This window comes from Crocodylus porosus, unplaced genomic scaffold (genome assembly GCF_001723895.1).
Source record: "Crocodylus porosus isolate Cpor-Errol unplaced genomic scaffold, CroPor_comp1, whole genome shotgun sequence".
Lineage (NCBI taxonomy): Eukaryota > Metazoa > Chordata > Crocodylia > Crocodylidae > Crocodylus > Crocodylus porosus.
In genome coordinates this window covers 91,910,587-91,938,561 of record NW_017728947.1, presented here as the reverse complement: position 1 = coordinate 91,938,561, position 27,975 = coordinate 91,910,587, and the positions used below count along the sequence as shown (strand labels likewise).

The 27,975-nt window shown below is 41.7% G+C and overlaps 1 protein-coding gene across 4 annotated transcripts in view; it reads left to right on the top strand.

Annotated features, from left to right (window-relative positions):
* DICER1 (dicer 1, ribonuclease III) overlaps positions 1 to 27,975 on the top strand; it is a 109,385-nt gene that overhangs the window by 14,322 nt on the left and 67,088 nt on the right. Inside the window, exons 1-3 of one of the 4 annotated variants that reach the window (XM_019552464.1) lie at positions 7,821 to 7,846; positions 20,291 to 20,356; positions 21,443 to 21,541. The gene's annotated coding sequence lies outside the window, so the exon portion shown is untranslated. Of the gene's footprint in view, positions 1 to 7,820; positions 7,847 to 20,290; positions 20,357 to 21,442; positions 21,542 to 24,353; positions 24,377 to 27,975 lie in introns of those variants that run through there. The other 3 variants (XM_019552465.1, XM_019552463.1, XM_019552466.1) reach the window with 3 other exon arrangements.

Genomic DNA, 27,975 nt, shown 5'->3' with positions numbered 1-27,975 from the left:
CCACTCACTGTCTGGTGGGGAGCAGGGCATGTGCCCCCTCTTGACTCAAGAGTTACCAGGCACCCATGGATGAACAATCCCAAGTCTGGCAGGCCCCATTTCCCCACCCCTCCTCCCCCCAATCTTTTTTGCTTCATATGGTTCAGCTCTAGCTATCCATTTTCCTTTGGGATTCCAGAACGCATTTATTTTCCTCTGTACTCTTGGTATCTGCTGCCACATTGGTGAGAGTACAGTTCCCGTATATAGAATAATTTGTAGTAGCTCAGCTGCTACTTTTTTTGGCCAAGGACAGTGTCCTTCTGGACCATTACCAAACTATTTACCGGAGCCTTGCCATCACCTTTTCCCATGCTGTTTTACTTTTCCTTTAAGCATCCATTGAGATTCCTAGAACTCTGATTTCTCTCTCACCTTTTGAAGATTCAACTTCTCCAAGTCCCTCCAGTTCCCCACTGCCATTGTCTTATTTTTCAATCTGTTTTGTTCAGCCCGTGTCACTTCTTCATACTCTGATGCATGCTTTAGTAACCTTTCCGCTGAAAGCATGTCTCTAACTACTACATTTATATCATTCTTGTATAGTATGCATTTTTACCTCTCCCCCTTCTGGTATCTCTACTCCACTTACAACTCTTTATCTTTTCTTATTCTTTTGTGCTAACAGGGAACCCCATGTTTCCTAGCTCCTCAAATATATAATTATGATTCACTTTGTCATATGCTTTTTCTAAACCAAGTTTGGTATAACTGTTTGTGTTCCTCTCTTGGATGTTGGGCAGTCCATCTCTGATCACTCTGATTGCTTTCTACATGATACTATGCATACTTGGTCTTCTCTGGTCCATATACATCAGAAATTTCTAATTCTGTTCTCTTGACTGATAGTATCATTTGTTACAATCTGGTTTTTTCCCTTGCTCCATCTCCACTTCTGTTGTCTGTAGGTTGTCTTCTTTCTTCCCCAACCTCATGTCCATGTCTGAGCTGTTTGCTGTTCCCACTTTCTCTTCTCTTCTGTTTCCTGTCTCCTTGCACTGCCTCAGTCACAGACCTTTGTCCTCTTTTCCTTCTCTATTTCACCCCCTTCCACCATTTCTATGTCTTTTCCTCTGCTACCCTCCTCTGGGTTTTGCTGTTCTTCGGGGGGTCTGACTATACTTGCAAAGGCTTTGGGGCACCTATGATACAAGTGTCCCTCCACCCTACAAATAATGCATTTTGGGGACTCCTGGCATTCTGCAGCTGTCTCTCATCCCTTCATATTTATAGCATGCCATGAGGGGACAGTGTGCAGACTGTCCCTACCTTTCTGCATTTGCCGCACCATTTTGGTTGCCCATGCTGCATTATAAAACCCTGGTGTGCCTCAATCCAATAACTGGATTCTTTACCCTAGTAAGTTGATTCCCAAGTCCTTTTGGTTCGAGAAAGCAATCAGGCTGGTGAGATGCTTTGCCTGCACATCCAAAATCTCAAAACAGTACCTTTTCCAGCAAAATTTATATCTATTCACCACCAATCCCATCTGCCTTCTGTTACCAGTTAATTGCCTTTATCCTCTACTCTAGATTTTCTTGGTGCCTCTTCCGTGTTCCTTATCATGCCACTCCTGGTAGGCTGGCCTGCTGTCATGCTCCCACTGTCCTCTGCTTCTTCCCCAGTGTACCTTATGTTGCTGCTCCTGCCGAGTCTCCTGATCTCCTCTGCTCTTATCTTCTGTCTGGCATTTGTCATTTTTGCATTGCTTCCTCTGCCATTGCTCCTGATGTTATCTTCCTTCTCCCCATATGTGTCCATTCTCCATTTGTCTCCAGATTTTTCTTTCTACTCTACAACTCTTTTTTTTTTTTTTTTCCTACCTCATGCTTACTTGCCACCACTCCCATTGTTTTGAGCTTTGGGTCTCTCTTCTGTTGTCCTTACACCCTGATGCCATGTCAATTCCTTTCTCTGCCTTTAGGGCATTGATCAGGCTTTCACTGCCAATGGAATCCCTTTCTTTTGTGTGGCTTTTTTAAAAAAACAAAACAGGTGCGTGTTCCCTCCACAGAGAACTGGCACTGGACCTGGAGCTACTGCAATATCAGGTCAGCACTGGTACCCTGCCACCCTTCCCTTGACGTCAAATCCTGTATTTGATCTTAGCCAAAAGGCTGAGAATCTGATGGGACCCCCCCCCCTTTTTTTTTTTTATGTGGCCCTTTAAAAAAAACCAAACAAAAAAACCCCCTAACACATTGGGTGTTTCTGCCCTCCCCCTAGTAGCCCATCTGAATAAAATATAGTGCCTATTGTCCTCACTCCCCCTCAGCACCAACTCTGTCAAGATATGATAAGCCACCGCACTGAATACATTTCGACTTCCTCTTTGCAATCACAGCTGAGCAGTGCCTTTCTTTCCTGTTTCCAACGATTCTTGTTTCTTCACGAGCCATAAAGGTCTGACAAACATCACCAGACTACATAGCTGAGAGATTCTGTTGCTTGCCTCTCTCAGCCTGTCGTATGTTGTTAGTGTGGCTCTGCCCTCTATGGGATAGAGACAGACCAGGCAGTCCTGTGCCTATACATTTTTGTGAAGAATACCTGATTCCAGTAGTTTTACTGACTTAGCACATGGATTCTTTGGGGTGTGTGGGGGGGTATATTTGGAGCATCCTGAGCAGCAGTGGGCTGTGTGGTCACTACAACTTGAAATACTGTTCACTTTGCTGGGGCCCAGGCCACTGAACTACATAAATCATGAGCCTTTTTGCTTTGCACTAATATCATGATGCATGGTTCGTACTATGTACAAGTAGGTACACAAGTGGTGTTGCTCAAACGTGTGTTTGTGGAGTGATAGGCCCTCATCCTGCTGCCTGGTTGGGGGAAAGCCCCTGAGCCTACTCGTCCACCACAACTTTGGGTGTTATCCGTACCTCTGATCTTGCTTAGTAGTTCTTACTGGCTCAGGAACACTATGGTGCATGTTCTGTGGGGCTCCTTCTTCCCTATACCCTATCCCTTTCCGTTCAGGTATTATCATACATCCCAGGCACCCTTGATGTCGTTGCAGGCGGCTTGATGTGCTGATGTGATGAAGCACCAGTGTCATGGGAACTTCCTGTGGCCTGTCATACTTTGAGGAAAAAACATTTTTTCTTTTTGTGTTAATATAACTCTAGTGTAGCTCTGAGTGTTGGGCAGGGCACTGTTGCCCCTGCGCTCAGCTCATGAGCACAGGCAGCTTAAGGGTCTGCTTCCTCAACCCTTCATTTCTACTTGGCTCTGTTTCCCTAAGGGCTCTTCCTTACAGCCCCTTGGCCAGGTAACCCAAGGTCTCCATGTGTTCTCCTCTGGGCCTGCTTCTGGCCAGATGTAGTAGTTGTCCCCCAATAGCGCATTTCAGGTGCATGGTTGGACTGCAGGGAAGCAGGGGTGTTGCAGGCCATTTCTCTAGGATGTCTTGTTAGGTACCTTCAGGGCCCACCCTCTCCCATCCCCGTTGGGCCTTTATCATTGTAGGCTTCTGTCCTGCATGGGCTGGCTGGCTCTGCTGCTTCGGTATGGATTGCCGGGTCCCAGTGAGTGGGCCTGATCCCAGAAAGGCTACTGGAGCTGTGCCCAGCTCCCTACAAGCAGTCTTTTGGCTAGGGCCTGTATGCCCTCAGGTTTAGCCCCCTCTAGGCTCAGGTGGGCCTGGGCTGTTTCACCTGGCTCACCAGCTGGCAGAGGCAGCAAGAAAGTGCTACTGGCGGCAGGGAGCATGTCTGGTTCCAACACTGGTGCCCAGACGCTTCCATCTGGGTTCCCGGTCTCTAGGCTGCTTTTCAGCGCGTGGCCACTGGGCCACACTCAATTTGGGGACTGGCCCTCTGGTTGTGGAGCAGCAACTGTGGTGGTCGCAGCCTGGCTACAAGGGCTACAGCATTGAGGTAAGCCAGGGTGGGGGGCGGCCACAGGAGTATGTGTCCTAAAACTTGCAGCAGTTTGCAACAAGTTAAAATGCATCAATTCTGAATGAACTTACCTTTAGTAATTTGCATATATGCAAGTTACTTGTGGGTATGTTTATAGCAAAATCAGTGTTTTTTGTCCCTTTCATTTCAAATTAATGTGGTGGGGGGGCAAAGGAAGAGTGGGGAACTGCTGTGATTCTGACTCTGGCCCCGAGTCTGGTTCAGGGCCAAAATGAGACCCACAGCAGTCTCCCCCTGGAGCTTCTGCCCTGTCTTCTGTCCCCCCCACCTTTACTATCAATACAGCTCACTTCTTTCCATGTTCTGCTTGGGGAGAGACTAGAGCCTGAGGAAGGTCTGACAGTAAAGGGAGCAGGAAGCCTGCAGGGGGAAGAAGGTGGGGGAGAGGACACTACTTTCACTGCTTTAGCACTGGACAGGTGTAACAGCTAAAAACTATGTCTGTAATAAAGGTGCTTGCTGAAGGCTCTATGAAGATTAGACCAAGTGTTTTTCTGTCACTTGTTTAGATATTAAACTATATGTTGTTGTTAAGAGCCTAATTAAAGTCTAAGATGTAGTGAGGCCTTGTATGTAGTATAAAGCCTAGTAAATTTAGCAAAGCCTTGAAGTAGTAAGGCCCTGTGGCATAGTTAAAATTAACCTTATCAGAAGAATGCAAGGCTTGTACTGCTATTGGTCAGTCTAAGGACAGTTGAAGTAAAAAGAATCTGAATGGTTGTAAATTATCAGTACAGCTCAGAAATTATAAATTGGCTGGCACATCCAAAAATCATTCAGAAGGAAGATACAGCTCTGTGAAAGAGACTAATTAGCTGTTGACCTGGATCAGTGGACCCATGGAACTTGAGGTGCCCAAAGACTGGAATAGCAGGGTCCTTCCCAGTACCTCTCGGACAGCACTGATCTGGTACACCCAACTTTGCTAAGCTTTGTGGAAAGAGAAACTTGTCATAGATCAGGCGTCAGAGGGGATTGCCGATAAGTTGCCGACGTGAATTATTATTGTTTGTCATTATCTGTCTTAGTATACTACGTGTAGTGTATTTTTGTTAAGTCGATAAACCTTTCTTATCTTTCTACCTCTGACCATACTCTCAATCTGAACCTTCCGCTGGCAGCTGGGACAGGCAGGGAACAAATTCCAGACCATCCTCCACTAATTAGATTCTCCACCTGAAAAATTATAACAAATGTAGAAATTTTCCATGCGTAGAATCTAGCTTTTGGGGTGTTCTTATTTTGGAGAAATAAGGCTGGAAGGGACTTCAAGAAATCATTTAGTCCAACCAGGAATCAAAACTGCAACCTTGCTGCTATTAGGTATATTTAGGATCACCTTATATTTGACTAAATATGGTGCATCTTTTTGTTGCTTCTTCTGTACTAGCTATATTGCAGTAGCATCGACTATCTTGTGGAGCCATAGAGCTGAAGTCATCTACTTGGATGGCTCCAAATCTATATTTATCTCATGTTCTTATTAATAACTGTTATGGTCATGGTGCTCAGAAGCTGGAAGATGGTGCTGTTAAAATAAGTTATGTCACGAGAAGAATTGTAGGACTTTTTTAAGTTTGATCAACCTACCCCCAGTTGCAGAATGCTGAAAAGCAGCAAACTCTACTTGTTGAACCCGGTTTCTCCCTCACTATATCTTTCCCTGGTAGAGGCCTACTTTATTTTTCCTGAAGTTACTGAATTATTATTCAGTATGAGCCTTTGGTAAATCAGTGGTGTGGAGGTGGTAATTCAATAAGTTTTAAGACTACATGAAAGGACAGTTTTTGCAAGTTGGCTCTGCTTTGAGCCCTTAAATAGTGTAACATTGCAATGTACGGTAGGTCTTTCATTGGATCCTTTAAGGAAGATAAAATCTAGTGTTTTTTCTGTTCTCAGTATAGACATCTTTTGAATTTAATGGTATGTCTCCAAAAATGAGCTTATCTCACCTGACCCACTCCATAGCTCAGGGGTAGGCAATGTTTTTTTGGTTGGAGTGCTGAAAACCCCCACAATGCCTACCTTAGAAGGTGCTGGAGTACCGGCATTCCAGAAAAACAAAATGAGGGCAGGGCGGATGCCCCTGCCCCCCAACCCAGGTTCCTGGCTGGCAGCAGCTACCCAGAGCCGGGGCCGGCTGCAGCTGGGAGGCTGCAAACAGCTGTGCTGGGCTCCAGAGCCCTGGCATCAGCTTCGTACTGGCACGTGCACCTGTGCCGCAGTGGGGGCAGGGCCTGAGGCAGCACAACCCTGGTCTCTCCCCCACTCCTGGCACAGAGCTAGTGACTGGGCTCCGGAGCCCAGTGCAGCTATTTGTAGCCAGCCTGGGCTATGGGCAGCTGCAGCAAGCAGCAGGCAGGTTGCAAACAGCTGTTCTGGGCTCCACAGCCCTGGCATCAGCTCTGTGCTGGCAGCAAATGCACGGGTGCCTCAGGGTGGGCTGCACTGTCCTGCTGTCTGCCCCGAAGTGCGAGCGCAGTCGCTGCCAGCATGGAGCTGATGCTGGAGTTGTGGAGCCCAGCACAGCTGTTTGCAGCCTGCACACTGCTTGCGGCTCTCCAGAGCCCAGGCTGGCTACAAACACCTGCACCGGGCTCTGGAACCCAGTCACCAGCTCTGTGCTGGGAGTGGGGGGGGTGACAGGAGTTGTGCTGTCTCAGGCCTCTCCCCTACTGCCTGCTCTGAGGCACTGATATACACACCAGTAGGGAGCTGATGCTGGGGCTTTGGAGCCTGGAGCAGCTGTTTGCAGCCTACCGGCTGCAGCTGGCCTCAGCTGTGCGTAGCTGCTGCCAGCTGGAAGGCTGGGCTGCTCCCAGCAGGCAGCTGGGATGCTGCAAGCCCTGCTGGGAGTAGCCTGGGCTCCAGCAGCTACTGGCCGTGGCATGCCAAGCAAAATGGCTTCGTGTGCCATGCTCGGCATGCGTGCTGGGCTGCCATATTTCATCTGTTATAAAAGGAGCTACAGGGGTATCTCTGCAGCATCTGTCACATGCTTCTAGCACAAGGGATGTTATGGGCACAGTCTTGCAACATGTCAAATACCAGCTTTTATGGGAATTAATGTAAATTGAAATTATGTAATATACTCAGGAGAACATGGAATGGTGTAGGGTTAAGCTTTACATTAGCAGGTGAAAGTCAGTTCATGGAGCAGATGGGAAATTAACTCCAATTTAAATATTGGCAAAATGTAAAATTTTAGATGATTCCAGTGAATATGTATGATTTGGTATTAATTCTGCCTAGAACTACAGCTGTGGACACAAAGACAGATTTTTCCAACTCATTTGGGAATAAAGAAAGCTGCTGCTCTTGATGTGTTTGGAGGGGGAGTGGTGACTAGTTCATCGATTCATTTTGCTTAATATAAAGAGAGGCTTTTTATTGTTCCATGTATCTTTTTCATAAGTAAGAAGGGGGGGTGGCTTCAAACACAAGAACTGTGGCTTTCTGAAAATGGCAGCAAGCTATAGTTTTGTTAGCATCTCTTCCTTTTCAGGTCTCACTTTTATTTGATTCTGTCTTAAGGCATTTTGCAGTTTGCTAATTGTGGTATCTGGGTTAGACTGGCTTCAGAAAAATCAGAATTTCTTTTCCTGTTCCTACTCCTTTCCTTTTCATGTCTCTAAAGGCCTTTGTGACGGGTTTTGTTTTCCTTCATAATGTACTGAAAATTAATTGAAAAGCAAGGTGGTTTTAGCAAGTGAACCTGTACCTTTTCCTTCAGGATTAACATTTTACTTCAGTCTAACCCAACCCTCTATTTTTCTGGCAGTCTGGTTGAGATCACGGTGGGAAAGCTGCAGGGCACTCTAAGAAGGGCACTCTAAGAACCAGAACCAGCGTCATACTACAGAGACCACAACCTGATTCAGGTACAGAGGCAAATGCTGTTAATCAGACCTCACTTCGATACCCACCATAATTGCTCTGTCTTAATCTGAGGCTCTTTGCACTATATATCCCAACTTTTTTTAAAATCTGCAATCAGGACTTGTAGTAGAGATGGTATTTTTTTATTACACCAACAAGATTTTTGCAAAAAAATTATTTAATTGCAAGCTTTTGGGCACAAACACCCTTTTTCTTCAATCTTTTTTTCTCCATTCTTTTCTTCAATGCCTGATGAAGGGTGTTTGTGCCCAAAAGCTTGCAATTAAATAATTTTTTTCTGCAGAAATCTTGTTGGTCTAATAAAATTATCATCTCTGCTACGAGTCCTGAGTGCCTTTTCTTCTAAACCAATATGGCTACAACCTGGACACTTTTTTAACTCTGCACACCTTAATTCTAGCGTTTCTTCTAGCAGAGAACTTCAGAACTATGTACAATACATGTGCAGCCTGTACTTGACTGACAGCTTAATGGCTGGTTTTAATCTAGTCAATTGAGAAAGGAGGAACTATGGCTGTGTGGGCCACGACTCAGTGAGTCTTTCTGTAATTTTAGGTTTCTCTCAGTCCTGCACATCTGTAGATTCAAAGCCATTTGTAACAGCGTACTAGTAGTAGCAATAGTATATTAGCAAACCGTTTCATCATCTCTACTTGCAATATGCCTTGAAATTTGTTAACAAGAGGCATATTTGTTTGTTTGATGTAGAATACCCCACGGTATTAAATGTAACTGTCTCTGTAGTTTGCTTTTATATTTGGATGATGGTCTAAGGCAGTGATGCCCAATCAGGGTGCTGTAAGATCTTTTAAAGGGTGGTGGGGAGGTATGGGGGCATAAGCCAGGGGTGAGGAGATGAATAGATAAGTATAGGCTCATCCCTGCTTGGTTGTTGCCCTCCCCCACTGCCTGGGTCCTGTGCGAGGACTGTACTAAATTTTTTAAATGAAGTGCCATCATTTCACAGAAGCTGTGGAGGGGTGCTTTGAATCTAATACTGTGTGCCTTGGTTGAGAACTACTGGCTCTAGTTCTTTCTCTGGTTCAGTCTTGATTTGGTAAATCTGGGATAATATTTAAATATTAGCTATTTTCTTTACTTCCTGTTTTTATTTGTGATTTCTCTCCCTCCAAATAGTGTGGCTTACCTCTGAAGTACCTATGGACAAATTGCTCCTGAGCTGTACAGCAGAATACCATTGTTCCTTTCCCTTGGCTGTAAAATGGTAGCCAAGGTCAGAAAAAATATTGCCTTAAGTTTGATATAATCCTACTGCCTCTATAATCATGAATTTCAGTGCAATTTAAAGTTTGTAATTGCCAGGTTTCCTCCTCCTCCTCCCAGTTTACCTACAAGTAACTTCCTTTAAGTTGTAAACCACCTGAGTTTCTTCTAGTTGTTCATAGTTCACATGAGCAACCATTAGTACCAGATGCTGATTTCTTCCTTAAGCCATAAGGCCTCTTGAAACTGGAACAATTTATCCTTTTTAAACAGTACAGTGGGGCTGCAAATGGATCTTTAAGACTATTTCCACCCATCCTTTTTATCCCCTGAAGCAAATTGATGTATTGTCCTTTCAGACCTCTCTCTCAGCTGCTATCAGAAGTTTTCATTTAAGGACACTCTTGGTTGCAGGTGTGAAACTAGGCTCACTTTCCTGAAGAGTTGAATCCTTCCATAATCTGGTATAAATAATGGATGGGAATCTCTGAAATGTATTTCTTTCAACTAGATCCAGGTTGCATTTTCAGAATGTATATCCTCTTTAATAGCATTCACTTTATAGAAAGAGCCATATTTAATGTTTAACACTTTAAATTCTAATCTATGATGTAAGTACTCCCTGTTTAAGTATTCCCATTAATTACTTTAGGTATTAATTTTTACACTAAAGGAAAATGTAAATATTTTATCCTTTAGGGGATTAAACACTTGTCTGCATTAGATTTTTGTTACAGTGCATTTCCACAACAGTGAGTCCACAGTGCAATGCACAGCACTAATCTATATGAATAACATACCTGTCTAATAAAATCACCCACAAAATGACCATATTATAACAAACCAGGAGAAAGTCATTAAAAGAGGGTGTTCGTTTTCAGTAGGGTTAGTCATTTTACTGCATCACAGGATCATAGGAAAGTAGGGCTGGAAGGGACCTCAGTCATCTAGTCCAGCATTTCTCAACCTGTGGGTCGTGACCTAAAAGTGAGTTGCAAGAATATATGAAAGGGTTGTGGAAAATGGATCAACAAACTTAAAAAAATTGATTTTCTTTTAAAGGATAAAAAGTGAGAAACCACGGTTTTTCCTTGCAGGCTGGAACCCTGCTGCACATACTCACCCCTGCCCCACACACTGGGGGCCTAGAAATGAGGGGCAGTGGATCAGTAATGAGGGGCACTGGGTTGGGACTGGCCCTCAATATTTACAAATAAGTCCTGGTAAAAAAGATTGAGAACCACTGATCTAGTCCAGCCCATAGCTAAAAGCAGGATCATCTCTGACTGACCCTTCTCAGACATGCTCCTGTCTTTCTTGCTTTCTAAAACTTGCATTGATGGAGATTCTACAACTTCTCTAGGTAACCTGTGCCAATGCTTGACCACAGTCAGAATCATGCTCTTAATCTCCAACCTAAATTTCCTTTGCTGTGATTGGGGCCATTGCTCCTAGTCTTGTCCCCTGTGGCCACAGAAAATTTCTATCCTCTTTGTTATTTCCATTTGGGTATTTGACAGCTATTATCAAATCCCCCCTCTTCCTCCAGTCTCCTCTTCTCCAGACTGACGGTCTGGTTGTTTTGACTTTTTTTATTATAAGTCGTGCTTCCCAGGTATCTAGTCACTTTGTCACTCTCTGGTCTCCTTCCAACCTGTCCACCATCCTTCTTGAAGTGTGGGGTCAAAACTGAACAGAGTATTCCTAGTGAGGCCTCCTCATCAGTGCTAAATAGAGTGGAAGAATTAATGCCCTTGACTTGCAAGTGATATTCTTAACACAACCCAGCATGCTGTTAGTTTTTTTTGCTTTTTTTCCAATAGAACACACTATTGGCTTATACTCGGCTTTATAGTTGACTGTACCCCCAGGTTCTGCTTTGCAGTTCTGCAACCTAGTTGGTCATTCCCCAGTCTGTATTTGTGCATGCAATTATTTAGTCCCAAGTGCAGGACTTTGCAGTTGTCAGTGTTGAATTTCATCCACTTGATTTTATTTATTTATTTGTGGGAGGGGGCAGGCACAGTTTGTCCAGTTTCTCCACGTTACTTTGAATCCTAGTCCTTCCTTTGAGAAGGCACATGTTGGGTAGAGCTCCAGGCTATCTGCAAATTAGCTAAGCCTGCAATCAATCCCAACATCCAGATCATTAATGACAAGGTTAATACCCAACCCAAGACAAAGTCAGAACTCCGATTGATACCTCCTTCCAATTCTACACCATATTAAAAATGGGCATCATAATGTGCAATTCAATTCCTATTGTAGGTATAGTTAAAAAATGGGGTGTTGTTATAAACAGGGTTTGTTATAATGAGGTTGTACCATGTATCAATGTGTAAGGTTTTACTGGCCCAATATTTTAAAACTGAATTAGTAGTTCAGGGTATTTCCAGAATCTGATTGATTCAATAGGTGCTCAGCAGTTTCAGAAAATCAGAGAACAGGTATCCTGGGGCCTCCCAAAAATAAGACAGCCAAAATTAGAAGTCTGTGTTTTATGTATATTCACAATAGGAATACTTTTTTCTTCATGATTACTAGGTGCTTGGAGAAGACTTTCTTAGATTGTGAAATTTGCCGCTCCATATTTAATGGATTATAGAGTCGGAAGGGACCCAATGGATCATCGTGTCTGACCCCTGCCCCTGGCAGGAAAGGGGACCAAGATCAGACAGTGCCAGCCAGGTGACTGTCAAGCATCATCTTGAAGACCTCCAAGTTTTGTGGTGGTACCAGCTCTCTTGGAAGCCCATTCCAGACTCTGGCCACCTTTATTGTAAAAAAAAAATTCTTCCTAATGTTTAACCTAAATCTACTATCCACTACTTTGCACCCATTATTCCTAGTTGTTCCCTTACTTGTCACTTGTAATTTGTCGCTTACATATGTACAAACTCTTCTTCATATGTAAAAGTCTTAAAATACTTTTACCCTGTTAAGATTAGTGTGCTCTGCTGACTTAAAACACAAGTTTAACTGTCTGAAACAAATTTAGAATGTCTGTTAGAAGGATGTCTTCTTTACAAGGATTAGAAGCTTTCTTCTTGTAGTCTTTCATGCACTGTCATGTTACTCTTTCTTAACAGGTTTATTATCTTTTTGCCATGACTGTGCAGTAGAGGAAAGAACATATTTTTTTTAAATATTTGAAATGTACTGATTTCCATTAATCAGTGAAGTGCTTTCTGCTGTAATCCTAAATTATTAGCTTTCTCAGTTAAGAACATTTAAGTACAATGTGCATTGTGCATAAAAATAGAGGGGAAAATTGTATATTTAGAGAGTATTAAAATACGAGATTTGTGGAGCCTCTTAAAGTTTTATGGCTTTCTTTAGAGCTACATAGGAAGTTTGAAGTTTGCTTTATTGCATAGTACTGTGATGTAAGGATCAACCCAACAATCAATGCATCAAAATGTGTGAAGCATTTTTATTATTAACAGCTGAATATGTCCATCTGTTTGGAAAGCAGTTGAGTTGAAGACTTTAAATTAGGATCTGGCAAAGTAACTAAAACTGAAGAGTTGGAAAGACCAAGGGTTGATTGGGATTTCCTGAGGGTTTGCTTAGTCTTATTCTTTCTAATGATTTATAAACGTATCCAAGTTCCTACTATTTACAGGCTCCGTGGGAAGTATAGAAATCTTTTTGGACTAGATTGTTTTGTAAGAACCATTGTCTAATGTTGTTAGTTTAATTTTTAAATTAATTAGATGAGTAGTAAAATAGCTGAAATTTATTGTAGCTCATATATCTTGAGATATGAATGGGTTTAATAGCATGCTTTAAATATTACATCTTTTAAAGTGTAAGTGTGGTTTACAGTGATTGCTTGACTTGCTAAAATATTGTAAGAGCCACTGTCAGAGCAAGGTCGAACCTTTAAGTAATATACATTAATTGTATTTAATTTTCTAGTAATTTTTTCCCCCCATGGTTTAAAATGAGTTTATATAGTTCTGCTGCCTAAAATGTGTGTTCTTTCTTCAGTCACCATGAAGTAAGAAATCCCATGGAGGTATTTGAATATGTCCTTGAAATTTATAGGCATAAATGACATAGAGGTTATACCAAGTGAATATTTCTGATAATTTCCTAGGAAAGCAAGTTAGTAATGCAGAGGTCTAAAGCCAAGATAAAAAGCTTTTGTCTTAAATTTAAAACAAAAAATTTAATCCCTCAAAATATGAAATTTGTGTTTCAAACTTCTTTAGAAACTATAGCCTAAAGCAAACTACCAATTCTAAAATCTAATTTAAATGAACAACATATATTTCAATACCTCATGTCATTTTTAATGGTGTGGGTGAGCAGGTGTATATTAAGATATTTTAATATATTAAAAAAAAAAGGTAATTGACTTGCCTGAAAGACTTGCACATAACCTTTAAAGTAGGGGTGGACCAATATACTGGTTGGCTCTTGATCATCACTGGTAAAAGGAGAAATGACATTGGCTTTTTTTGATTATTGTAGCTGATAAGGCTGCATGGCTGGACCCCCTGGTGGTCCCCATGCCCTGTTGCCAGCCTATGCCTGCAGTGGGATACAGGTCTTGGCAAGCAGTGGGAAAGGGTGCTCAGCAATAAAGGGACCATTAACTGCTTCTCCTGTGGCCATGGCAACACCATGTGCACAGCAGGGGTTTGAGCACCAGGGCTGCTACGGAGACAGGCTGTGAGCAGGTGGGGTAAGGCGCCGCATGAGGGACACTCGCCTCTGCCAGGCACTGGGTGCCTTTGCAAAAGCGGCTTTTCCCTGGTGGCTGTGAGAGCTTGACTAAACAGGGTCCACCAGTGCTGAGGCCGTGGCATGCTCTGGGGCTCCAAACACACCTGGTGCCACTGTCTGTGTGAGAGTCTACCCTGCCCACTTGGGACAGCAGCATGGGCTGCTTGGGGAGCAGGGCTTCGGGTAGGAGCCAGGGATGAGGGGGCACATGCGTGAGAATAAGGCCATTGCAGCCTTCCTCATCAAGGGCCATAGCAGGCAGGAGGCTTGCGTGTGTTTTACAAATGCAAAACAAACTAAATAAAGGATTATTAATGTCAGTAATTTTAAAATGCCTTGCACTATTACCAAATACTGGTTATTGAATGGGCAGTGGCTGATATGGTTGGTTAAATATTGGCTATCAGTATTGACCAAGAAAATCTTTCAGTGCACCCCTACTTTAAAGTAAATAACTTAAACTAAAGTACTTCTAAGAGAATTACACAGTTCTTGTCTATATGAATTTTTTTCTTCATTACAAGTATATGGATAACTTGTATGGTTAGTGTTTCTTTAGCAGAATAATATTCCAAGTAACTTTGTGTACATAATTTTAAAAACAAGGAATTTTTTGGTTTTTTCTTTCAAAGGGCAAATGCTCACCCATAACTAATATTGATGAACTGCAACATTTTTTCTCTTTTAGTATAAGTGAACATAATAATTTATCACAGAATGAAGATTCACAAACTCTGAATCCTATCATACATATTAAACGTGCTTGTTTTAAAATATCTTTTAAGAGCTTATGCTTTCCAACTAATTTAGAAGCAAAACTATTTTAAGTACAAAATATTCACTAAGGAGGCTTGTTAGGGCCTGATGCAATTTCAGCAGGAGGCAGATTGAGCTGTTGGTTACTGTTGGAAGTCTTTAATTTGGAGTCAGTAGCAGACAGTAGGGAATGTGTAATGCCATTACTGACAACATCTTAGCTTTAGTATTATGAATGTGATGTGATGTTCTTGATGCAAGTATCTCCTCCTGTGCAAATGTATGCATTTACAATACCAGTAATCCCTTAGTTATAGATCTGTTTTCTGTATTGTAGCTCAGTGTCGCAGCTTTTTTGTTCAGCCTTTCTTAAAAATACTTCAAGCGTGTGTTACATTTAAATGGGAGAGACATTTTGTTAAATAATGTATTTGCTACCAGTTTTTACTTTGGGCTGTCGGCTAGCTTTGTGTAGTCGATCTGATAAATTACTCCTTTGGGTCATCTGCTTATTTCTGGATAGGAAGAATGGAGAACATGAGCACCCACTGCCACCCACCACCTGCTTCCCCCCCTCCCCCCCCCCCCCCAAAAAAAAATCCTGCTTGCTGCCTTTGAAAATATTGCTGAGCTACTGCTGTTGATGTAGGCACAGGTTCTGCCTTCGGATTCATATTGGCATCCCTTTGCACCTTCATGGAGACTTACTTATTATTGTATTTGAGTTAAGGGACCAGTGTACAAACATAATTGCAGGATATGGGCATAATGGCCAGGTCCACACAAGCAGGGACATGCTTTATAGTGGCATAGATAGTACCAGCACAATTTGTACTGCTACTTTGTGTACCAGTGCACATCCCTATGCATGTTTTGCAGCAGGACACATTATCCTGCTGATCTGCATGCTGGTGGGGTGGGGCTGGCTGGGGCACAGGGTGCATCAGCAGGGGTTAGCCTTCCCCTGCACTGAGCCACCCCATGCTGCAGAGATGGATGAGCAGGCAGCCAAACTCCCCCATCTCTGTGCACTGTGGAGCCCCTGTATCAAAGCGCCAGTCAGCCACAGAGCAGTTGGCTGGGGCACAGGGTGCCTTGAGACTGGGGAGCCAGGCAGCCTTGGGCTGCCTGCTCCCCTGTATCCACGTACCTTAGTGTGGGGGCTCCACTGTGGAGCCCCTGTGCTGAGGCACACTGTGCCCCAGTGGCGAGGCATGCAGAGACAGGGGAGCAGCCAGTCCAAGGCTGCCTGTTCCCGTCTCAAGGCACATTGTGCTCTAGCCAGAACAGATGCTTGGCACAGGGGCTGCACAGAGACAAGGGAGCAGACCGCTGTGGACTGCTTGCACACCCATCTCTGTTTTTCCTAGTGCTTGCCACTTTGGCATGGTTTGTGCCACTTCTTTTCTGAGTGTGTGGTTTTTTTGTTTGTTTTTTTGCTGCTTGGAAATCCTGGTAGCAAGTTTTGCCCTGGTGCTGCAAATTAATCAGTGCTCAGCACTGCTAATGTGCAACTGGTGTGGTTTGTGGCACTAGAATGAGGTTTGCAACGCTACAAGCCACACATGCCTGCACCTCTGGATCCAGCCAGTGAGTTAAGATTATCAGTTACAAATGTTAAATGCAAAATTAATAGTTTACTGGGAAACTTGTGTGACAGTATTAGGGGGGAAATGCCTGATTTCAAGCTTTAAAGCTGATGCTGTATTTAAAAACAACAAAACGGGTTTAATTAATTGTGTAAGAATGCAATCCCTCATTTAATTCTATGATTACACTTTTTTCTGTCAATATTTGAATCTAACTGCTGATTTTAAAAAAAACATGGGTTTCTTTTCAAAGTGTAGCATTGAGATTTATGTTTTTTGAAAATCATATTTGTGACTGGGCATCCCTTTCCTACTGGATTGAGATCTTGCTTTTTTTCTGACTGTGACAGGGTCAAGTTAAGGCTGGGTCTCAACATCGGCCCACTTACTTGTCTATGTGGGCAGTCCACCCAACCTTTCCTGCCACAATTTGCTGTTTGATAAACTACTGTAAAATGCTGGAGGCTGCCCATTTTAATGCTCCAATGCCAGGGGGCATTGTGCACGGTTCCATACCGTCCCTACATGGTGTCCCGTGCCTTGCAGATGGCATCATAACTTGATCAGAATTCTGGCCCGAGGCTGGCCTAACTCTGTCCCTTGCTGGACCTTGTATTCTGGTCATGTACTCTGCCTCCTCTCACAGAGCCTCTTACATACTACCCCCCACTGTGCCACTCAACCCACTCTGCTCCTTTTGAGTGACCCCCCCCCTCCGGTCATCAGGCTTACCTACTCTCACGTTGGCTGGTACATAGGAAGCACCTTCAGGTTACTCGAGTGATCCCTACTCGAGTGACACCAACCTTAGGCCCTGCCCTGGGCAGAGCTCAGCCTCTAAGCACTTGTTGGGCAACTTGGTCCTGTTGTTCCTCACGTGGGAGTTGGCCCGTGCACTGCCCTTCGGGCTGCCCCAGCAACCCTACTCAGCACACCCCCTGGTACAGACCTTCGGGTCACCCTATGCAACCCTGCTCTGCGCCCACCAGTACCCAGTCCTTCAGGCTGCAGCAGCACACTCTACTCTGAGCAAGCCACACAACTTGTGTCCCACTCACTTGGGGTCACTCTTCCACTGCCTCCTCTCTGGGACCCCTGGGATCTTACACCCCTGCAGGGCTCAGGTCCTTTTCTCTAGGCATGCTTGACTCCACCTCCATCTGTTCCCATTCATAATTACCCACTGAGCAGTGGGGACTGGGTTTATAAGGTATCCGTACCTGCCTTTCACTGGGGAGGGAACTGGTCTGGCATTTCTGGGGAGCTGCCCTGCCACAGGCAGATTCACCAGACCATCCTTCCCCAGCAGGGTACAGTTTCAAGTTGTAGCCAGGACCAGGACCCTCCAGCCATCCCCATAGCTCCTACCCTTACCTCCAAGATGTTCTGAACGGCAGCTCAGCCAAGTGTTGTTATTCCAGCTGCCGGCAGCAGACTGCTGCCGCAGTCCTGAGAGCCTGAATCTAAAATGGAAGCAGCTCAGCCCTTTCCTCCTATCCCAGGGCTTTCCTCTAGTCATTTGACTGCCTCACTAGGGCTGGCCCACACCTGTAGGCTTCCCTGCTTCCTGCTCTCCAGCTTTAAAGTGGCAGGCACCAAAGGTGCCCAGCCACACTGACATTGTTCAGATGTTCAGAAAACAATTATCCACAGTGTTTATAGCTTCTGGCTAAGAATTGCGTATTAATCAGAGGATTAGAAGATACTTCCAGGGCCATCTGATTCAACCCCCTGCATATAGGTGTAGGATTTGCTGTTCTTAAACTATCTTAGATAAAGTTTCCAGCCTGTCAAAGCCTAAAGTTTACCCAGCCTCATACTGAGTATTTCCAGAATAAGAGATGCAACAACTTCCATAGGCTACTTGTTCTATTGTATTACTGTTCTTAGTATTAGGAAACTTTTTTTCCTGAGATTGAATTTACATTTTCTTTAGATAGGATACGTTAATTTTTCATCACCCAACTTGATGCCTGTAGAAATGCTTAATTTTTTCAACAGATAGGTGATTGACACTGAAAATCTGTTACCTTCAAAAGAATGTTCCAATAGATACCCCGAGTTAGGAATCACTTTTGGAAATTTTAGTTTCTGTATTTAATTATATTAATTTATAGTGCATAAAATACTTTTACTTGCATAGAAAATTGCCTTATATTGGTGTCAGTTAGACTTGTACAATGAATTAAGTGCTTGTAGTAGGTTTCAGTGTTACGTAATTCTTAATAACTTTTGCTATTTATCCTACCCTTTTTTTAAACCATCGTGAATGTTTTTCCTAGTTTTAACCTGCTGGAATAGAACAAGTTGTAAATTCATTTTCTTTATCTGCAACAATAAAGAGTACATATATGTTGTCTCTTTTTAACTCAGAGAGGCTAGGATTTCTTAGGGTGATATCTTTTTTTAGATCAACTGCATAGTTAGGATAGAAATGCAAGACATGTCTTGCATTCAAAAGCTTGTCTAATTCTATTCCAGCTATGCAATTGAACCAATAAAAGATACCACCCTAAGAAATGCTTGCCTCTCTCGCATAATTTCTAGACCATCACAGCTACAGTGTCATTCTAATACTGCCATAACTCTAACTCTGACTGTTTAAAAATGTCAGAGTTTCTCATTGTGTTCTTTTAACACGTTTCCCACTTACTGTAGATTGGATGAGTGTTTTTTTTTCACCAAATGTGATGAAAGAGATCTTACTGTAAAATCTATAACACTGAAGCAAAGGAGAGTCGGTTATGTTGTTTGCTGTGGTAACCATTAGCTATTCCCATTGTTTGGCAATGATCACTGGCAAGCTGCAGATGCCTTTGGCCTTCAGACAGGAAGGATTGGCTGTCTGCTGCAACAGGCCTTTGTCCAAGTGGGTGCACCAACACCATTTAGATGCTAATGTGGTGTAAGCTTGCTGTTTTGTATTAGAACTTGACCGAGTCTCTGGTATGTGGCCTGTCTGGCTATATGTTAGCTTCAGCATTAAAAGAGCCTGCCGTGCTGAAGATGGAAGGGATTGCAATTCATCCAGGTCCATCAATAAGATGTTCAATCTTTTGTTTTACAAATATTTTGAGTTAGATCAAAATAAGTTGTCAGAGGATTTTTCATTAACCCATACTACTTTATCTCCATGCTACCTTAGTAAGTCTGCTACAAATGTTCATATAAAGGAGAGATTTTGCAGTGTAAAGTAATATATAAAATTGGATGTAATGCTGAAGAATTGCAGCATTTTCTATTCAGAGTAGCACATAATTGAAGAGTGAGTGGGTAGTGATGAGGATTAGAAATAATAATATAGTTTACTACCTCTAACCCAAAGCAGAGATTCTTTTTGTCCTTGTAGAGAAAAAACTGTTTCTATTTTAAATATTCTATAGTAGACTTGTCAGTTTTACTAGATGGAAAACAATGTTTTTTAAAACTAGAATATATTAAGAACATGTGAAATATCTTCATGGAAAGGCTATATACTACTTCAATAGAAACTGCTAATAAATTGATAATTGACAGATTAGAAATAATAGGAATCAATTATTTGACTGTTTAGGCCCAATTATTGTATGTATCCAAATATTTTCTGTACTTTCTGTGAAAGTGTGTATATAATGTACGTTATGAAAAGGTATGTTTATATGCCACAGAAAAATGGATTAACGAGATGCCCTGGGATTTAAAGCTCATTCGTGTAAATAAGAAGAAGAAAATGAAGTAATAACTATGTTTGCATTTACTTAACCACCGTAAAACTAATGTGTGCCTAAAGCCGTTTAAAGTGTGATGAATATTAGGTTTCTTTAAGTTTTCATTTTGGTAATAAATGAAACACGGTGAAGTGAAAAAGAAGCTCTGAAGCTAATTGGACTCGACTAGCAATTACTTTAGCAGAAAAAACAGAAAATATGCAAATATCTCTGGAGTACTCTAGGGTTGATCTTTCAGACGATCACTGTCTGCATCTCAGGCTAAAAAAGGACACATGACAATTAGATTTTGAAGGACCATGTGCTGTTGCTACAGCGCTAAATATTATAGTACAAGAAAGCAGACTGCCACATGGCATGATTGATTTTTATAGGAGTTTGTGTAAAAATGTTCTCTTTTTATATTGCCTTTTAGGTTACCTAGGGTGAAACAAAATTACAAGCTTGGAAACTCTGGAAAAGCTCAGTATCAGCATTCAAGGTAAAAATGAACATGGTTATATAATCTTTAGGAGTGTCCTTTTTGTTAACATTATGAAAACTTACCAAGGTAGGCAGTTTCGTAAAGGTCCATTTTGAATTTCAAAGCAACAGTAGAGCTTTTAAAAAAAAAGTCTGACTTCTTGTGTGATTGCTTCAGTTGGTATTGGGAATTTTCATGTAACTACCTACCCTTGTTGCCTCTTTATGAAGGGTGGATATAGTTATGGATAAATAAGGTAAACTTTCTGGTTAGATATTATCCATATTTTTGTTTCAGATGTATTTTTGTATAACAGCATATATGCTTTTATTAAATAATCCTGTGTTTAATTTTTAAATGATCATAGTTTTAAAATTTTATGCTTCTAAAACTAATTCCAATACTATCTTTTCTTTTGGATAAGATGCTGTCCAATAAGTTTTCAAACGTATTGAAATATAAATGTATAGGTGGAAATAAAGTACTTTTAAAAAAAGTCAGTGCACTTAATTGAAACTTGAATTAACTTGTTTACATTATCTTAAATTGAATTCCTTTGTTTAAAACCTGAGCATGAAATGAAACAAATTTTCCTTATTTGTGTGCACCTTAAAAATGGCATAAGTAGAATGTAATGGAACTATAGCATTTTTCCTGTAGTTGTAGTTCAGAATGACTGACTAATAACAGAAACCTAGTGGGGTTTTTATTCGCATTGTAGTTAAAGGTTTTTTTGTAGTTTGTGTTTTAGGCTTTTTATTTAAAATGTTCAATTTCAAGCTGTGTCTTCCTTATTTTTCTTTCAAATCTTGAAATAATTTTTTTCAAAACTTGATTTTTTTTGATTAATCTGATGCTTTCTATTAAACAAAAGACTAGAGAATATCTTCTTTCAGCATAGGTGTATAACAGAATGGCTCATCCTGTCCAACGTGACTTATTTTGAGATCTTCATAAGCATTCATGATGCCTTCATATTAACCTTTAATTTACCTTTTTATATTAACAATTTTGACCACAATAATGTAGATATTCTTTTGTATTTTAGTTTAACATCTTTATCTTTAAATTCTGCTCTGTTTATTAACATTTCTTTTTTCATAGCAGAAGCTTGCAAATAATGTCATTGACCTATCAGCTGATAACATGATGTCAAAATGCAGTTCAGAGAACACAAACACAAAGGTCTCAGAAATTAAAACGGTAAGCCCATCCTTTAGTATGAGGAAAAATTGATTGCTATTATGTTTGTTTGTATGAAGACAACTGCTAGCATTTTGTTGAACATCTTTAAATGGCCAAGCCACTCGAAAGACTGCTTCTTAGAACCACCACCAAGGGCCAATTTAAAATTACGTAAGTGTGTGTGTGTGTGTGAGAGAGAGAGTAATAAGAGGGTAATTTTATTTTTTTCCATAAGTGCTGACACTTTTGTAAAGCAGTCTAACAAAAACAAAGATAAATGATCCAATAAGTTTTGTCATGAAATGTAAACCTTTTTACATTTTTTTATGAAACGGAATATGAATGTAAATATTTTCATGAATTTAGATTTTAATTCAATGAATTTAAACACTTCTGGGGTTGTGGTACTAATGAGTTATGATCAGAAAAGGAATCTACTTCAAAAATAGAATCTAGTCAGTTTTGGTCCAAGCTGAAAGACATGCAAGGAAGTCAAAAGCGTAAAGTAGGAAAAATAAAATATACCATTAAAACTGAAAGTATTTTTAAGATGGTATTAAAAAATTACAGATTTTTCCCTCAACTTCATATATCACTGAAGCAGAAGAAAATGCTATCCAAATTAGATTTTGTAAAAGAGAAGAAAAATTTTTAAGCTTTTGGGGTTTTTTTAAAGTTTTTCCAGAATAATTTTTCAGATGAGAACAAAGTTTTTTTTTTAAAGTTTACTTCAAAGTAAATCCGTGTTATTAACTAACCCAATATTCTACTCAGCTGCTGTGTGGTGCAGATGTACTCTTTTAGGTCCTGTGACTGATGGGAGCCAAGACTGCTCTAACTTACACAAAGGCTTTGGACAGATGTAATTTCAGCCGCTTTAAATAGGGAGGTGGGGCTGCTACTTGGGAATTAACATGATTTATTATGATGTAACTTTTACATCTTCATGGTCCTATAGGAATATACATATGCTTAATCCCTGCATTTTTAATACTTCATGAAACAGAGTTAAAATTGCTCCAATTTTGGTGCATTTAAACTGCTATAGAAGCATACAGATATAACAAATTGTAGCACCTTATGGCAGTATCATTTGATATTGCTAGAGTTGTTGCATCTGTGCCCTGCCACCAGCCTCGGAGGTCTAGAACAGTATGCATCAGCCATATACTCTTGTGCTTTGAAAATATTACTTCCCTGGTCCAAATGACACAAAGGGAATTTTATAGCCGTCTCACTGCATTTCCATATTGACAAAAGTCCTGATTATATTAATATTAAGAGTGCTTTACTCAATACAGTTTATTTCACTTAGGGAAATGGTATTAGATATAGAAGCCAAAGCAGTATTTTGTTGGTGAATGTTGCATATAGAAGTAGAAAAAATCACAAGTAGAGCTACTTGGGCAGACATTTTCTAGGGTAGACCTGGCTTTAAGCCTCAGTTTTCCTTTGAATGTAGGGTGAAGGATTTTGAGGGTCACTAGTTCCCTGAAACTCTTAGGGTGTCTTTATATGTGCTCCAGGGATGTGGAGAGGGCGCTTTAATTAGAGCAACTCTTGGGAGCTGCTTTAATTAATAAGCTCCCAGCATCTCATGTATTCAACATCATGCTTGTTTGACGAGCTTTAGTTAAATCACTCCTGCCGCCAGTTTGAAGTACAGGGATGCTGGATACATGAGATGCAGAGGTTGCTGGAGTGTGGTAATGACAGCATATCGGATAAGGTGTCCCGCATGTCTACAGGTACCCATAAATTCCAGAATATTGAGCATTTCAGAAAGTCAGGAAGTTTGTCAGGAACTCCAGTTAAGAGGTCTACAGTGGTTATAGAAGAAGCTCTTCAGAAGCAGGTCTGTCGCACATGATTTTCAGTATAATCCTGATCTTAGAGTTCTGCTTGAGCAATAAAGGTGGCCTAAGATTGGCTTGTAGTGCTTATTGAGAGAACAGTATTCTGGTTATATTACTGCTGTTTATACAAATGGTAGAATGTACCAGTCTCGGGACATGACAGTTTTTAGTGGAAGAAGATGATTCAAAATAAAATGGATTACTTTGAGAGAAACCATCTTGGGTTTCTGAGTATTTCAGCTATAGTATTTTTTGTTTGCACTTAAGTTTTAAGAAAGCAATCCCTTAACTCCTAAGCTGTTCTAAGAGAACTGGAGGAGCAGACAGAAAACAAGGTCTTCCCTCTGAAATGTACTGGTGGATGGCTTAAAAGGGAAGTTTCATACAATTATGTTATAGGAGTTAGAGGTAAGAAGAACCTATTTTAGTTTATCCAGTCCCTTTCCCGTAGTCAGTTTATTTGACCCTGGTTCCTTAGTTTAACTTTTCCAGTTACAAACGAAACTCTTGACTTTGCACTTTGGAATCCTCTGTAATGAGAGTTTTTAGCTTTTAATTTTAGATTTGTCCAAAAAATGGTAGGAAGCAAGTGAACCTTTCCCTGCTCCATCTGGTTATTGTTGAGATTTTTCTCCAAGGTTATAGAGATTCTTTCATGCAAGATTTATACTTCTTAAGTAAAAATCCAAGTTTTATCTCCCTAAGGAGGCTGAAATTTCAGTGCTGTTGGAGTATCATACGTAGAGTTCAGTAGTAAATAAAGTAAAAAAAAAAAAAAAAGTACATAATTTGACTCTCTTAAAAATAGGTGAAAATATGTTGCTTTCATTAAATATTCATATTGTGCTAGATGCCTTGTGTGTAGTGGGCCATAAATTGGGCAAAGTAGAAATTATTTTTGTGCCACAGTGCTTACAGTCTAAGTAAAATACTTGAAGAAGTAGTACAACACAACTTCTTTCCAAATTTTTGCAGCAGCTGAAGTGGAACACTTCCAGTGAGTATTTCTCATTCCATGGCTTAATGTTTAATTTCATCTGTTGATGCTAAGCTTTCATTACATTTTTGTCCTTGGTATGCAACAGAAGGAATATGCTGTTATTTTAGCTTTGTCCAGACTTTATTTGAAATGTTGTAGTTTGTAATTTATTTTTTAAGAGAAACACGGTGTTCTAGAATGCTTTCAAAAGAAATGTATGGTGGGAGTTAGTTAAGCAGAGATTTTGCTCATGTTTTTGTTTAGGAGAGGGCTCATTTGCTTTTATATTGGCCTGCTAGATCCCTTCCTTGAATACTTTCCTCAACATTTGAGAGACTTATTTAGATAATAAACTGGAAGCTTGTTGGGCAACCAAAGTCTAGTTCTACATTAAGAGAGAACTTTTTTTACATCATTACAATTCCATTAGATAGAAAGGAATTGAATATAGGAATTCTCCTGTATTTTGGGTAAGTGCTATAATCACCAGCATATTTGCTAAAGGGTGGCTAGTAGCCTTTTCATTACCATAGTTTCTATCTTCTGAAAAAAAGTATTGATTGATTCTTAGTTCTTGAAGGGAAGCTTATGAGCACCTGCCTTTTTGGAGGAGTGGCTATTTCTTCCTGCAAATACCAAAGTAAGGCACATAAGCCCCAGAGTGAATGGGTTTAATGTTGGCTAGCTTTAGGCACAGTGCTGACTTGAGGCAGCTCCCCAGTTAACATGCCAGTTGTTTTGGATTCCATTCCTAATCCTACTCATGTATTATATAGGGAATTTGGACACCTAACTAGACTCCATTCCAGAAATATTATGGATTGCTGTGCTCAGCTCAGTTTCCAAGTCCCTTTTTGGATCTAGCCATTAGCATTATACTGTAAACCTGCATATAGTGACTAGTATTCACTTCAGATTCAGATTTGGCTGATTCGGGGGGACAATGATTCGATTTGGTGATTCGAATCACTGTCTGGAATCAATTTCAGCCGAATCTGATTTGGAGATTCGGCCACTGCTGAATCAGCCAAATCTTCAAATCAAGCAGGCCCCATCCCCCGCCTGGTCTCCCAGCCCCATCAGTGGCTGCCTCGCCCGGCACCAGTATCCCGGCTCTTTTTTTTTTTTTTTTTAAAGCCGGGCACTCACCGGCTACTGCCAGGTGGGCCCCAAGTGCCCCTTACTACCCTGTGCTGCATGGGGGGGCTCTGCCACGAGACCCCAGAAGCCCCGACTGCCAGTGCTGTAGCCGATGAATGCAGGGCTTTTTTCTTTTTAAAGAGCTAGGAGCTGGGGCCAGGCGGGGCAGCTATTGTTAGGGCTGGGAGACTGGATAGGGGATGGGGGCTTGTGGCAGAGCCCCCTATGCAGCCCTATTATACTGCATTTATGTGTTGAAAGTTATCTCTGATTCCCTTTTGAGGGGTTAACGTTGAAGTCTTTAAAGTTCTTTTAGCGTTATTCTCTCTCTCCCTCCCTCTGTTTCTGTATACATGCACATTTTGTATGTAAAATCTTTATAGGAAATAAGGCAGATGTAACTGCAGCCAGAACTAAAAGCTACTGTAGGGATATAATGTAGGGATAATCATGAGAATAGTTTCTCAAATGGAAACTGCAAGGGAGACCATTTGCATAGGAGGTAGTAGTTTGAGCAAGGTACTAGAGTCTGCACATTTTGCAAGAAAAAGCATTGTAGAGTCCTTTAATAATCAGGGATCTGGGTTTTCTGTTTCCTTTGGAAAAATGGAGAAAGGTGGATTTCCCCTTTTGCTGAAGGAAAATGCAGATTTTTCGTTTTAGTGGAGATGCACGCAGATTTCTGAAGTTTTGCAAAGAGCTCTCTGCAGGCTGGCAGAGTTCCAGCCTGCAAGGGGGCTAGGAGGGAGCAAGAGGAGTATGGTCGGGCAGGGGGCACCATGTGCATGCATATGCACACAGCTCCCAGGCAGTCTGGAAAGCAGCTCCCACAAGTAAGGGGATGGGTACAGCGGAGAGGATTGAGGCCCCCATAGGGAGGGAGGGATAGAATTGGGCAGGGCTGGGGCTGCTGCCCAGCTGAAGGGTACATGGGGCTTGGGGTTCGGGACTGCATGGGCTGTAGGGCCCAGTGGGGAGCAGGACAGGGCTGTGGACAGCTTGTCCAGGGGGTGAGGGGAATGGGGCTGATTCCCTGCTGCTTTATGCACTCCTGGAGCAGCAGGAGGGACCCGTGCCCCCTAGATCTGTATGCATGGTGATGGCGGGTGCCTGCTGTGGGTTCGGGTTCCCACCCTGCTGCCCTCCCAGGGCCTCCGCAGCCTGGTGGATGTGACCCAGCACTGCAGGGCACAGGGGCTGTGCAGGAAAGCTGCTTGCCACTGTGAACTCTATGCTGCCCTGGTGAGGCGTCCTCTGTGGGGGGGCGGGGAGGCTGGGCTCCATGCTCTGCTCTACTGCAGCAGCTGCTACCTTCTGTCAGAGGCAGGGGGCTGTGGACCTGGGTCCTTGGCCCCATAGCCCTGACAGCTGGAGGCCCCCTTCAGCAGGGCTGGGGGCAAGGGACTGTGGGTAGGAGGCAAGGGGTCATCAGCAGAGCTGGGGGGCTGTGGGTGGGAGTGAGAAGCTTTTCATTTTAATCATGGATTTTTGGTTTTTTATCAGATAACTTGTGAGATTTTTAAATCGTGGAAAGCCAGGATCCATGTTAATAATTGACTGGTCAGGATCTTCATTTTTACATCTGGCCTAAAAGGCTTCACCTCCAGAAATACAGTTGCTCCTCTACTGATCGTATTAAGTCATTACTTCAGTATTACTGTGAAAGGGAATACCACCCAATTCATCACTATTGCACTTTTCAGCATCTGTATTTTCTTTGGATCTCTTCCAGTTAACAAGACTGCTTAAGTTCTAAGGTTATACACAAAGTAGTATGGCTGTTAAATCAGCAGGGCTGATGGACCAAAAACAGTTGTTTTCATATGACGGATGAGTTTGCTCTTAGTGCTGCTTCTCTGCTCTGTTCTTATGAGCTAGGAGGAAACAAGACTTCAGCTTTCTGCACCTGATGGAAAAACTTCTTCCCATCTCATTTTGGCTTCAGCAGGTTCTTTGGGGCTTCCTTTTTGACTTCTGTTAATTTACGAAGTAATATACAAGATAATCATTAACAACTTTGCAGGTATGTTTGCTACCTACACTCACCTGACTAGTTAGCTATTTTGACTTTGTTCAGCTGTTTTCTGCTTTCCTTCTTGGTTAGTTTTTGGGTCAGTTAATTCTTGTCTGTATTCTGAATGTGAGTTCTTAGTTGTTGAAAGTTTCCAATTAAACCTTTTATATTTTTCAAATGCACTTTTGTTTCCTTGGGTTGTAGATGGTCCTGTACTTTTTCAATCTATTAAAAACTTGCTATTTTTCCTTGCTGTTGAAATGTTGAAGGATATAATACTTCATTAATTCTAGTTTACTTTTACATCACCTGTGAACTTAAACAGATCTCATAAGCTAAGCAAACATGAGCCTGGCCTTTACTTGGTTGGGAGAGAGAGAGAAAACGTTAGTGCTGCAGAGGTTGGTGGTTCAGAGGTGGCATTTTTACACCCAAGTCCATATCTGTACTTATTATGATGTTC